This window comes from Vulpes lagopus, chromosome 12 (assembly GCF_018345385.1).
Source record: "Vulpes lagopus strain Blue_001 chromosome 12, ASM1834538v1, whole genome shotgun sequence".
Classification (NCBI taxonomy): domain Eukaryota; kingdom Metazoa; phylum Chordata; class Mammalia; order Carnivora; family Canidae; genus Vulpes; species Vulpes lagopus.
The window spans coordinates 78,546,984-78,559,626 of NC_054835.1; the positions used below are offsets into that span (position 1 = coordinate 78,546,984).

The 12,643-nt window shown below is 32.8% G+C and overlaps 1 long non-coding RNA gene and 1 other non-coding gene across 2 annotated transcripts in view; one reads left to right on the plus strand and one right to left on the minus strand.

Annotated features, from left to right (window-relative positions):
• The window catches only part of LOC121472588, an 84,093-nt gene that overhangs the window by 20,189 nt on the left and 51,261 nt on the right, over window positions 1–12,643 (plus strand). The window lies entirely within an intron of this gene.
• LOC121474308 lies at window positions 4,137–4,240 on the minus strand. Its single transcript, XR_005983327.1, has one exon. It is a non-coding gene; the product is annotated as a U6 spliceosomal RNA (small nuclear RNA).

A 12,643-nucleotide genomic window follows, 5' to 3' on the forward strand; every position in this document is an offset into this window, starting at 1 on the left:
GCGCATGTTTTGTTAAAATGCATCTAAACTTATATATTTATAGATGGAATCAAAGGGTTGTAAGTGTAAGATTAAGATTTTAATCTTAACTAGATATTGTCAACATATTCTCCATAATGTCTGTAAAGCTGATAAACTGTGAAATACTTAGGTATTTGGCAAGGGATAAATATTGTTGTCTCTCCTTTCTCCAAAGTGAAGTTGTTCTCCTTTTACAACTAATTTTTCATTAAACTTTTCATTTTCTTTATTGTTAACTTCTACAGTGATTTTTTTCTAAAGACTTCATGGAGGTTTTTTTGTTTCATTCTGTTTTTTTCTATGCAACAATAAATGCAGGAAGGCAGTGCAGCAAAGTCAATAGAGGTTTAATAGGAAAATGACTGTGATTGAAAATGGTGAATCCCTTGCAAAGATAATTGTTCATGTGTGAAGGAAACATCAAGTCCTGCATTGCTTCAAAACACTAACGCTCAAATATATTTTCATCAAAAATTTTTGGAAGAATTTTTCCATATCATCAAGAGCTAAGAAATAACTATGAACATTCAATAGCTAAACACCAATATAAATGTATAAAAATACTAAAGTCTATGGGAATGGGTAGGTTTTTAATGTATGTAAATAACTATTATAACTCCAAAATACAATGTTTAAGTCTAAAAAATTCTTTATCTTGAAAGATAAGTTTTTCTCTTTATCTTGGAATTTAAATTTATTGTTTTAAATATGGAGCTTGTGACTTCAAAATAAATTAAATATAAACTGGGGAAAATGTTAGGGAAATAATGTAAGGAAAATGAGTTAAAAGAGTCTAAAAATTAACTGTGTTATTTAATATAAATATGGATCATTAAAAAATAGATGTCAGTATCTTTAAGTAGGTAAACTGAAATTAGCACCTTCATTTTTAAATCTGCAGAAAGAAGTAAGTCAGTAAAAGATGGAACAAAAAGGAACCCCCCAAAAGCATAAGATTAAAAAGCATAAAATAAAACCATGCAATGGACCAAATATAGTGTTATGAGAGTAACTATGAGCAGCTTAAATTCCTTGATCAAAAGGTAAGATACTCAAACTGAATAACAAGGAAAACTGTTTAGTATTGTTGATTCATGGATGGTTTCTCATAGAAAATGTCCTTCCAAACAAAACCTGAGAGATTAAAAAATGTTTTAAAATGATTTAGATAATTCTGAAATGTGGAAATGAAGAAGAAATGAGAAAATATGAGGTGTTAGCAATGGGATGGAATGCAATATATTTTCGACTTTTCTGCCTGTGGAATTCCTTCTTATTCTATAATGATCTTCTCAAACACTACTTCTTTTTCAAGTATTTGCCAATAAGCCAAACCTTAAAGAATAAATAACTCTTTCCTCTTGCATTTTGTTATTAGGGTTAGTGATATAATGACTCTTGTATTACATAAAGTCTTTAGTAGCAGAAAACCTGTACTAATGATTTTTGCTGTCAATGTCTAGAATAATCTGAGATATAACAATGTGTATATAATCAAGTCATGTTTATAAGATTAGTTACATTGATTTTTAAATGTTTTATGCCCCCTTATTCATCGCTAAGAACTTTTCACAAATTATCATGCTTTGTGATTTTTGGATAACTACTCTATGTTAAAATTATTCATATATCCTTAAATGTGTTAAGAATCTTTTCAAATTCCCCCAAAAATCTAAAAAGGCGGTGGGGAGGCTGGGTGGCTCACTGGTTGAGTGCCTGCCTTTGGCCCAGGGCCTGATCCTGGAATCTCCGGATCGAGTCCCACATCAGGCTCCTGCATGGAGCCTGTTTCTCCCTTTGCCTATGTCTCTGCCTCTGTGTGTGTGTGTATCTCATGAATAATAATAATTTAAAAAATCTAAAAAAAAAGAATCTTCAAATTTCAAGATCATGGTATATTTACTTGCAAAATGTTCAAAATAAAATGCTGTTGTTGTTTTTTTAAGATTTATCTATTTATTTGGGAGAGAGAAAGAAAAAAGAAAAAGAGAAAGAAAGAAAGAAGAAAGAAAGAAAGAAGAAAGAAAGAAAGAAAGAAAGAAAGAAAGAAAGAAAGAAAGAAAGAAGAAAGAAAGAAAGAAAGAGAAAGAAAGAAAAAGAAAGAAAGAAAAGAAAGAAAGAAGAAGAAGAAAGAAGAAAGAAAAGAAAGAAGAAAGAAAGAAAGAAAGAAAGAAAGAAAGAAAGAAAGAAAGAAAGAAAGAAAGAAAGAAAAGAAAAAGAAAAGTGCGAGTGGGGGGAGGGGAGGGGCAGAGGGAGAGAGTTTCAAGCAGAGTCCTTGCTGAGCACGGAGCTCATCCCAGAACTTAATCTCATGACCCATGAGATCATGGCCTGATCTAAAACCAACAGTTGATGCTTAACCAACTGGCCCATCCAGGCACCCCTAAAATGCTAATTTTTAAGTATCTTTGCATTTAGAGGACATACAGATTTTCAATCTGGTGACACAAAATATATTTAAATAATACAGATTTTATAAATTAATGCACAATGCATTTTTTCCTACTATTCTTTAATTTTTCCTGTCTTCTTACTTAACAGTTTTTAATGGGTTATGTTTTGGATGAGTAGCAGACTCAGGAGAGACACCATTTGAGGCAAACTGCTTTAAAGCTTTTTAGCATTACCCTAAGGAAATCACAAAAGTCACAATGATATCAAGTATTAAATCTAGATTAGTACTTGGCTGTGGGTTTATGTTGGGCTATATTTTTTAAGTGGAATATGTTCTTCCTCCTTGCTTAATGAAAAATTTTTACGGTATCCTGAGTACCAATTCTAAATAGAAGCTTAAATTAAAAAGAAAAAAAAATTAGTTAAGAATAACTGAAATCAGTATCATTATTTTATTTTACTTAACTAAAAACAGTTAAATTTTAATTAATATCATATTTTGGAAAGATAAGCATTAAATTCCAATGAAACCGTGTACATGTGTATAATTACTATTCAAATTTGCACACAACTACTGGTAAAATCGCTGTAATTGTGTTTGCACATGTGGCTGAAATAGCTCAATGCCTAATAAAAGGCCATTTTCACAATTTAAAAAATGTTTTCCTATAGCCATTTCTAAACCTGGTTTTTTCATTGTTTTCAAAGTCAGTTTCAGCCTCAGTCTTATTGTCCAGTCTCTTCACATGTGCTAGCTTGAGAACTGTTAAGTAGTGCAGATAAATTCATTTATTCATTCTGGTTCTTTTCCAGGTGCTTTTGTGTCCTAAGTTGTATGAATTTTACTTTCAGTTGTTTAGCACTTTCTTTGTATTCTTTTTGTGTGGAGTGCAATTCTTACATCTGAAATAAGGAACTAGATGGAAGACATTTTCGGTACTCATTGATTATATTAAAGCGTAGGGTTTTTTTCAAGTCAAATCTTCTAGAAATTACGTTTCTATAATTTGGCAGCAGTGAAATAAAAATATTTGTTCCATGTTTGTTAAACTGCAAAATATGCATTAATGGTAATATTATCACCAAATTGAACACCTGCCCAGGGCAGGTCCTATAAGGACACAGACACACACACACACACAAAATCTTATATGCAAACTCTGTCTCTGTGAAGGAATTGATTATTATAGCTATAACCAACTTGTAAAATTGGCAGAAACTGATTTTTTTTTTCCTTTGGAGACTTCTGCTTCTCTGTGATAGGAACACCAGGTTCAAACAAAGCAGTGTTCAGGTCATGACTCAAATACTCTGGAAGTTCCGTTGGAATTTATATTGAGTAAGAATGTTGCTGGGCAATGACTCACCTTAAAAGAAAATTGTGTCTAATTACATATCTTTTTCCAATCTTTATATGCTGCTGTTCCAAAAAAATCATTGTCTTTAATTATTTACATACAAATTATGTGAAAATCATAGTATCATTGACACTACACATGTAGAATAGCATAATTATGTTGTCATAAGCATCACTGGAAATAGACTGTTCCAAAGTCTCTATTTGCCATTTCTATATTTGTCATTTAGTGCACAAAACAGAAAGGAAATATAGCTGACAAAATTTCCAGATAGGGAGCTTCTAAGCTATTGTTATTTTTATCATATAAGAAAGTTAATCCTAGTATTTTCTCTAGACAAGTGGTCTCTCCAAATTTTTGTTTTTTAATATGAAATGCTTCAAAGATTTGCATGTCATCCTTGTGCAGGGGTCATGTGAATATCTGTATTATTCCAATTTTAGTATGTGTGCTGCCAAAATGAGCACGGTCCCACCAATTTTTTGATACCACATTCCATCATTAAATTTTTTTTGGAAAAGCATTACAAAATACATTTATTTATTTATAAATTATGTACACACACTTCCTACTTAATGCAAGTATGTACACTATAAGCCACAAAAAATACAGAGGTGTGAACAATGATAAAACGTATTTTAATGATTCCATTAAGTACACTTATACTTCACGTTGTCTTCTCATGATAGAAATTTTTTGGTGTCTGCTTGTCATGTCAGTTTAAACCATTACTGTTTTTGTCTTGTAGTGTGGTCTACCAGAAGATTGAACTTGATTTCTGCCATCTTCTGATGTTTGCTGATGTTTGGATTATTAATCATATGTTATCTTTAATATGTCTTTGTTTTGCAGAAATCTCTGTAGTCCACTTGTCCATTTTGTAAGTATTGTATTAATTAAAACTACAAAACATATAGTGTGTAAGTTCGTTCAGCTGTGCACATGCAAACTTCATTAAGTTATGCTGAGGCAAATATAAGATTAAGTGTGACACTGTCAATCATTCTAGGATGTAGAACTTCTACTCTTTACACAGGACATATCACATGCCATCTGTGACATGTGACCCCCCTCAAAAAGGGACTAAGGAAGGAAACAGTGTCAGTCTGCATATTCAAATTCTCCAAGGGATTGTCTCCAGTTTGCAGACAGCCTCTTTAGGCCAGTTGTCTTCCAACTGGGGTATACATAGCCTGGGGTTATAAGATACAAGCACAGATGGTTTTAAGAAAATTAATTTCCTGATCCTCACTTCCATATGGATTCTTTCCTAAGACTGATAAGGTTTCTGAGTGAAGCAGTTTCTTTTCTACATCTCCTCTCTCTAATACATTTATCTACACTTTATACTAAAAAGGGACACTTCTCACCCATCCTAAGGCTCATTATGGTATGTTGTTCCAGGATGTAAAATTCTCCTGTTTCCCTCATTCTGTCTCTCATTACCTCTCTCTTTCTTTCTCTCTCTTCCTCCCACACTCCCTCCCTCCCTCCCTCTCTCTGGTATATATACAGGAGATAAACTAGATTTTGGCGTTAAAATTGAGAAAATAAAAGACTAATGACTAGAAGACAAATGGTTTTCAGGTGGTTTCCAATTCATACTTTTTAACAGAACTGAAGGAGAACCAAATTTAGTTATCAGATGACAGATGATGAAATATTTTTTAATGGTAAATCAGCATGAGATTTTTGGCACAAAACTCAGAAGAGATTCAAAGAATTTAGTTAGGCTTATAAAAAATCTGTTCAAATCTATATACTTATATGAAGATAGTTTCATGTTCAGACCTATTTTTTTAATTAAAAAATTCAACTCCACATTACTCTCACCATAAATAGTATTCATCCATGGATACATGATAGAATATCTGATCAATTGTTCATTATATTTATATAGAATAGTAAAGGTGTGTCAATTTAAAATAATTTTTAATATTTACTATCTTATGCTTATAAGACATTTTAAAAATAATTTAATTTTTTTAAGATTGTATTTATTTATTTAAGAGAGAGAGAGAGAGAAGGAGAAAGCGAGAACAAGAGAGAGAGAGAGCACAAGCAGCAGAGGGGCAGAAGGAGAGGGAGAAGCAGGTTTCCACTGAGCAGGGAGCCCGATGCTAGGCTCTGTCCCACGAACCTGGGATCATGTTCTGAGCCCAAGGCAGACTCCTAACTCCTAACTGACTGAGCCACCAAAGTGCCCTTAAATTTAAATAAATAAATAAATAAATAAATACACACACACATAAATAATACATATATACATACATAAATAATTATACATAAATAACATGTATATTTAATATTTATTATTGTAGAGAAATAATAAAAGGCTTTCAACAAAGACTTAAGCATATTGTATATATGTGAATAAAATTTGATGAAGGAATTGGGATTGAATATGATCTAAAGAAGCAAAAATCATGCAATGCAGTATTATACTTGTTTGTGTATTTCTTTTATATTAGTGATGTTTTGTATCCAATCATTATGATATTTATATCTCATTGGATATAATTTAAAAAGCTGACATAACCTGTCCATTTTTAAATGCCATTATCTAATGCCTCGAAATTTCAAAATGTTTAGTTATTTTAAACTGTTACCATTTAGTCGTCAAACTAGTAAGTTTCTTGAAAATACTGTTTTATTATATATTCATGAGGGATATATGAGGAAAAATGCTTTTAAAAAACACTGATTTCTACAAGTACTATCATTAATAGAATCTGCTTACATCAGAAGTTAATATTTTTAAATAACAAGATTTAGTCAGATTTAAGATATCAGATAATACCATGAGAGAAGGGAGAGAGAATAAATATGAGAGAATTGTAGGATTTTACTTCAGATGTAAGGCCAAGAGTTATTTTACACATATAGGTTTAATTACTGCTACGCCTGAATTTAATCAACAATAATTCTGTCATGTTTCCTTGATCAAGAGAATTGCTACCTGGATCACGTGCTTGCTTGAGGATACTTTTCTAATGTCAAAGTGAACTTCAAAAAATGTAATTGTTTTATTATAATGACCGCACCACTACTACTACATAGATGTTTAGAGCATAGGAAAAATTGATCAATTTTTCATGGTTCATTGTAAGCCAAATCTGTACCTACAGGTCAGATTTGTAGGGCCAAATGTGATTTTAACAACCATTCTGGATAAGTTCACAACTATTACATTATCTTCAAAGAATATTATTTTATATTTTAAAATCTTGCTTTCAGTGATGCTTCCAAATAGTTCCAGATACGAAGCTGCTATTTTTATATTTCTGCCTTAAATTAAGAGGAAAGCCTCATTTTAAGCTCTTTTTAAGTTTCTAGTTGGTAAGAAAAAATAGTTTTTCAATAAATAACAATCACACAGATGCATACACATATTGCATTTTAGAATGAGGACATAATGAACCAGAATTATTCACTTAGAGAACATGGGAAAAATAAATGATTAAAAATAATCCCATTATTGAAATGTCACAGTCCACACTGATATACTCTAAGAGTGGGTAGAAAGCCGGAAAATATGAAATTTAACTCTAAAGGTAATATTTTAATAAAAGAACACTTTGTTATAAAAAGTTGGCCCTAATGATATTTATCAAAAAGCTGTTTGATGATTATTTTTCATATTTATTTTAATAGGACTGTTAAAATAAGAGAGATAGCACCTATGATATCGAAGTTTCCTTTGTGCTATTTATTTTACATATGCTATTATTCTTTCTAGTATGTATATTTTTGGACTACATTTCTTTCATGCTATCTACTTATACCTAATGTCTGTGAACCTCTGCCTCTATTTTCTCTGTTTTGGGTTTTCTTCCTGATTATACACCTGGACCGTAATTTCCAGGCTCCTTTTCAGTAACGTGTGGCCACCTGACTTAGGTCCAACTAATTGAATATGAGGCAATCAGTCCCCCTTCCCAGAATAGAGAAGAAACGCCCTTGAACCCCAGGCTATTCTCTTCCCATCAGTTGGTTGAAAGGAGAAGAATTCAAGAACTTAAGAGGCCAGTGAAGCCACCATCTGGCAGGACTCTGGGGGAATGGAAGACCCTGTAGAGCAGCACCCCCATGAGGGTCTGCCCTCTCTGTGTTTTACACAAGAGATAAACTATTTGTGCAAACCCAGCTCATTTCTTAAAGCAGTTAGCCTACTTAGGCTTACATCTCATGGGAACCTTTGACCTCAGATGCTCATCATTTCAATCCATCCTTTTTATCATTGCCAATTAATTTTTTACTTCAAAGAACTGTTTTACAGCTGCTTGTTTCTAAACTCTGACTTTGACTCACTATCCCATTACAATTCACATTATGATCCTAATTCCCTCAATACTTTCATGCTTGTTTTACTCAATTCCTTTTCCATGTTTGCCTCATCATGGATGCTCTGCCTTCTCCTTCTGTACACAAATCAACTTTCCTTCAGATCCTGGTAAAATCCTTTATTCTATCTTTTCTGATTATCCCCATCTCCTTTCCCATATTACGTCCTCTTCCACAACTCTCTGGTCCTGCCTTCTATCATACTGCTCCTCCCTCACCTTGTCTTCTTGTGCTTTTTCCGATACACAGAGTTTATTTCCCTTACATTTATTTGAACAATTTCTTGAAACTCTCTTATCTAAAAACTTTCATAGTCTTCACCCTTCTTTCATGCATCTCGCTCATTATGTGACATCTCTTAGGATTTCCCTGATTGGCCTGCGCCTGGGTGGCACAGTTGATTGAGTGACCAACTCTCAGTTTTGGCCCAGGTCCTGATCTCATGGGTGGTAGGATCTAGCCCCAATCAACTCCACACTCAGCAGGGAGTCTGCTTGAGATTTTTCTCTCTCTGCCCCTCACAGCTCTCTCTCCCGGTCTCTGCCCCTCTAAAATGAATGAATGAATCAATCAATCTTTAAAACAAAATAAAATAAAATAGTTCTCCCAAAAGGCTGTCACTCTGCACCATCTTATTTTGCGTTATTTTTTCCAGTGTTTCTAATCTTACCTGGTAGTTGATATGCTTGTTTATTTGTTCATCTTCTGTTCCCTCCCATAGAATATAAGCTTGCCAGGAGCAGAGGACTGGTCTATTCTGTGCTATATATGCAGCACCCAGAACAGTACTTGCCATATAACTGGGGCTCAATACACATCTGTTCAATAAAGAGATGAAGAAATCAATAAAACTATGATTCAGAAATACTGTTACTAATGGAGATTAAAACCAAAACTACTTTCGGTAACTTTTACAAGCATTGCCTCATTTGCGCTTCTCTCCTTTTCTCTGTCTCCCTTCAGAAAGTTTTGCATAGTTGATTATTCAGAGATGAACACACTGAAACTCAAAATTACCCTGTTAGGAAATTGCAGTGACAGAGTTGGAATCCAGATCTTTTGACCTAGAAGGTGTATGATTCTCACAACAATAGGCACACACCATCAGATAATATGCAGATTGAGTCTTAGTTATAATACTGACCATTACCTGTTTGGTACTTCCCCACTATTTTTAGAGGTGCTATTGCTATAACTAAATGCTAAGCTTGACGAAAGGAAATCCTATCTTAACATCATAGTAAAAGGTTGTATTTGTTCAAATTTTCCACTGATTTACTCATTTATTTATTTTTTCCGAAGCTTACATCCACTATTATTTGAAAATCTGGTTTAAATACAACATGGTTTTCTGATCATTTATATTCTACAAATTCAGAACTATTTTTTAGCCGTTTTACAATTAAAACGAAATAATGGCAGTAGTTTATGTTCTGTGAACAGCAATAAAACTTGAACTCTTAGTCCTATGGCATATCTACTTAGTTTGAAGTGAATACTGTTTAAATAAATTAATGGAATAAATACATGATTAAATGAAAAGTTGTCATGTCCTTTCTTTCTTTGAGCAGCACACCATGTGCCACAGAATGCTGCTACCTTTCACACATTGGGTGGCCTTCATTTATATTTGGACATATTTTTTCTCATGCAAAATGTTCTCAAACAGTTGTAAAGCAGTAAGAAGAATAATTTAACATCATGGTAATAATTTATGCTGCACTTCTTAAACAAAGAAAATGCAGTCTCTCCTACATTAAGTTGCATAAACAATGTAGAGGGTTTGCATCAAAATACATGCTTGCACTGAAGCACAGTAGAAAGTCTTCCTAGGTACTGGCCTGTTGGAGATTTTCTTACATATTTTTACCCTCTGCTTTGGGATTGCAGATTCTTCATTTTGTTGATTCTTATGGTTTCCCTAACTAGTTTTTGCCACAAGTGTATTACTTTCTTTTAACAGTTCAAGGTGTTTTACAATCAGCTTTTCTACAAGGGAAAAATAACTACCTATTTCCTGAATCTTTGATTTCAATTATTAACTTCACTTGAGATATTTTCCACTGAATCAGAAACCTTTCCCAAATCACTTTCTAAAGTAACACTCTCTTTTGCAACTTTTACCCTATATCTTTTATTTCCCTTCACAGCACTTACACCATCTGATATATATTAAATGTTTTATTTATTTATTCTTATTCTCCACCTTCCTCTTCCAGGATGAAAAATTCATGAAAACAGGCACTTTTCTGCCACTGCTTTTTTTAAAAATTATTTTATCCCTATGTCCCTGCACATATTATGATCAAACAATACTTATAGAATGAATGGATGAACAGATAAATGAATTAATGTTTCAATTCTAATTCATTGTGTCCCAGGAGAATATTTGGCATAGAGAATTAACTATGTTGAATTTACCAAGTTTCAAGAAGATTTGTCACACTCTCATGATATTTATTAATAGATTTACAATCCAAAATAAAAACTAAGTTACACATACTAGGAAAAAAAAAAAGATGAAAAGTGGAGCACAAACCTGTGCTCCAATTACTTAATTGTATAATCTTAATATTTAAATATAAATGAAAAAATTAACCCATTTTTTATAATCATTAAAGTCACAAGTCACAGTTTATTCCTATTCTGTCACGTACATTTCTGGCAAGATGATTTGAGTTCTCATTTAGAAACACTGGCAACTTATTTTAAAATAGTATATTTGTTCCTCTCTAGTGAGATGTGCGAGACACAGAAATAGAACATTGTGTGATGGAACAGATGCTCTAGCAATGGTGAGTTTATATGAGGATGCTGATGACAGATGCCACCTTATAGCATTAGCCAATAAAAAAGTATGGGTATTACTGTTTACATTTACTCAAAATGAGCTGTGCTATGGGCAACCTTGAATGCACAATCTCACTCTCAGGTATTGTAAGTGATCTTGTATTATGGATATAATAAATATCCAAATTTAATTTAAAAGGAAATAAAACAAATTTATCTTAAGGCAGGTATTGTGAATCACCTCAGTTTATTTTCCCCCCCTTAGGGAAGTGCTTTATTCTCTATGGCAAGAAGAGAGAAACTAAAATAAAATTTACTTGGAATAGAATTCATTTGGAGATAGTTAAGTAATTTTGAAGATTAAACAAAATACACATTTTTCAATAGAGAAGATACTAATGATAATAGTGATAAATACACTGACTAGAATTATTTCCTTTTTTTGGACAACTAACAAATATGAATAGTTGAAATCTCATTAAAAATAATTGGAGGAAACTTTCAAATTTTTTTGTAACTGGAGAATCGTTTTATTCTACATCAGTAAAAGCAAATGTATAATTCACTTAAAATATTTTTACTGAGATAGCTTTAATATAGTTGCATTTATCATGGGAGTCCTTTGATCCACAAAGGTAAAATAATTAAATTGAAAATCAGTATGTTTTAGTCATCTTACAATCCTGTCAGAATTCAATTTCACCGGGTTTTCTATTTCTATCATTGACTTTTTGAACAACAGAAGTAACTTAAATGAACAACTATAATTGTTTTGTTCCACTATGTCAGGTTCAAGTGGCCATAAAACCCAGATTCAGAGATAAGAACTTGGGTACAGGTAATGTATATGAGAAGTGATCTCAGAAAGAACGAGTAAGAGAGTGTAAGGCAGGGAAGAGAAGCTTGGGTTAATATAATTGCTGTTTTAGAGTTCTGGCTCAGTCCTCTAAAGATCTTCTGGGAAACTGTGGGACAAGATTCAGAATCGTCCCTCCAGAAGAGAGGTCTTGCACTGATGCTTTGATGACCCCAGTTTCCACTGTTTGAGGGTGAATTGAGGAATACCAGCTCCCTAAAACTTACAAGTTGTCCCTAATTGTATCCAAGCAAGTTCTCAGTAACCAACAAAGTCCTCAACAATACTGTATTGTATTCTCAAAGTTTACTAAGAGGGTAGCTCTTATGTTTTATGTTCTTACCACCTATGCTGACAAAAATAATAATCATCATAATAATAATGGAGATAGGAGTAAACTTCAGATGTAATGGATATGTCTCTGGCCTTGATAGTGGTGATGATTTTATGGATTTATACTTACCCCAAATTCAAGAAATTGTATACATTAAATTTGTATGCCTTTTTACATGTCAGTCATACCTTAGTCAAATGGTTAAAAACATTTTTTTCAGAAGACAGGATGAAAGAAGGCCTTAAAATGAAAAGCTGAGGGTGAGGTAGATACTATTAACTAAAACTGGTGGCAAAGTCAGTTGGGAGAGAGTATATGGGATGGGGCAGCAATAGCATTTGCTATGAACACTTTTTGTTTCTTTGTGCATCAAGGTCAATGGCTGTGTGTGTGTGTGTGTGTGTGTGTGTGTGTATTATAATCTGCGTGCGTCTTTATGTATGCTTTAATTTTGCTTTAATAGAAACAATTGTCAAAAAGTCAAAAATCAATGCTAGTAAAGTTTCCAGGAATTAAGTTCAACAAGAATGTTAACATAGAATAATT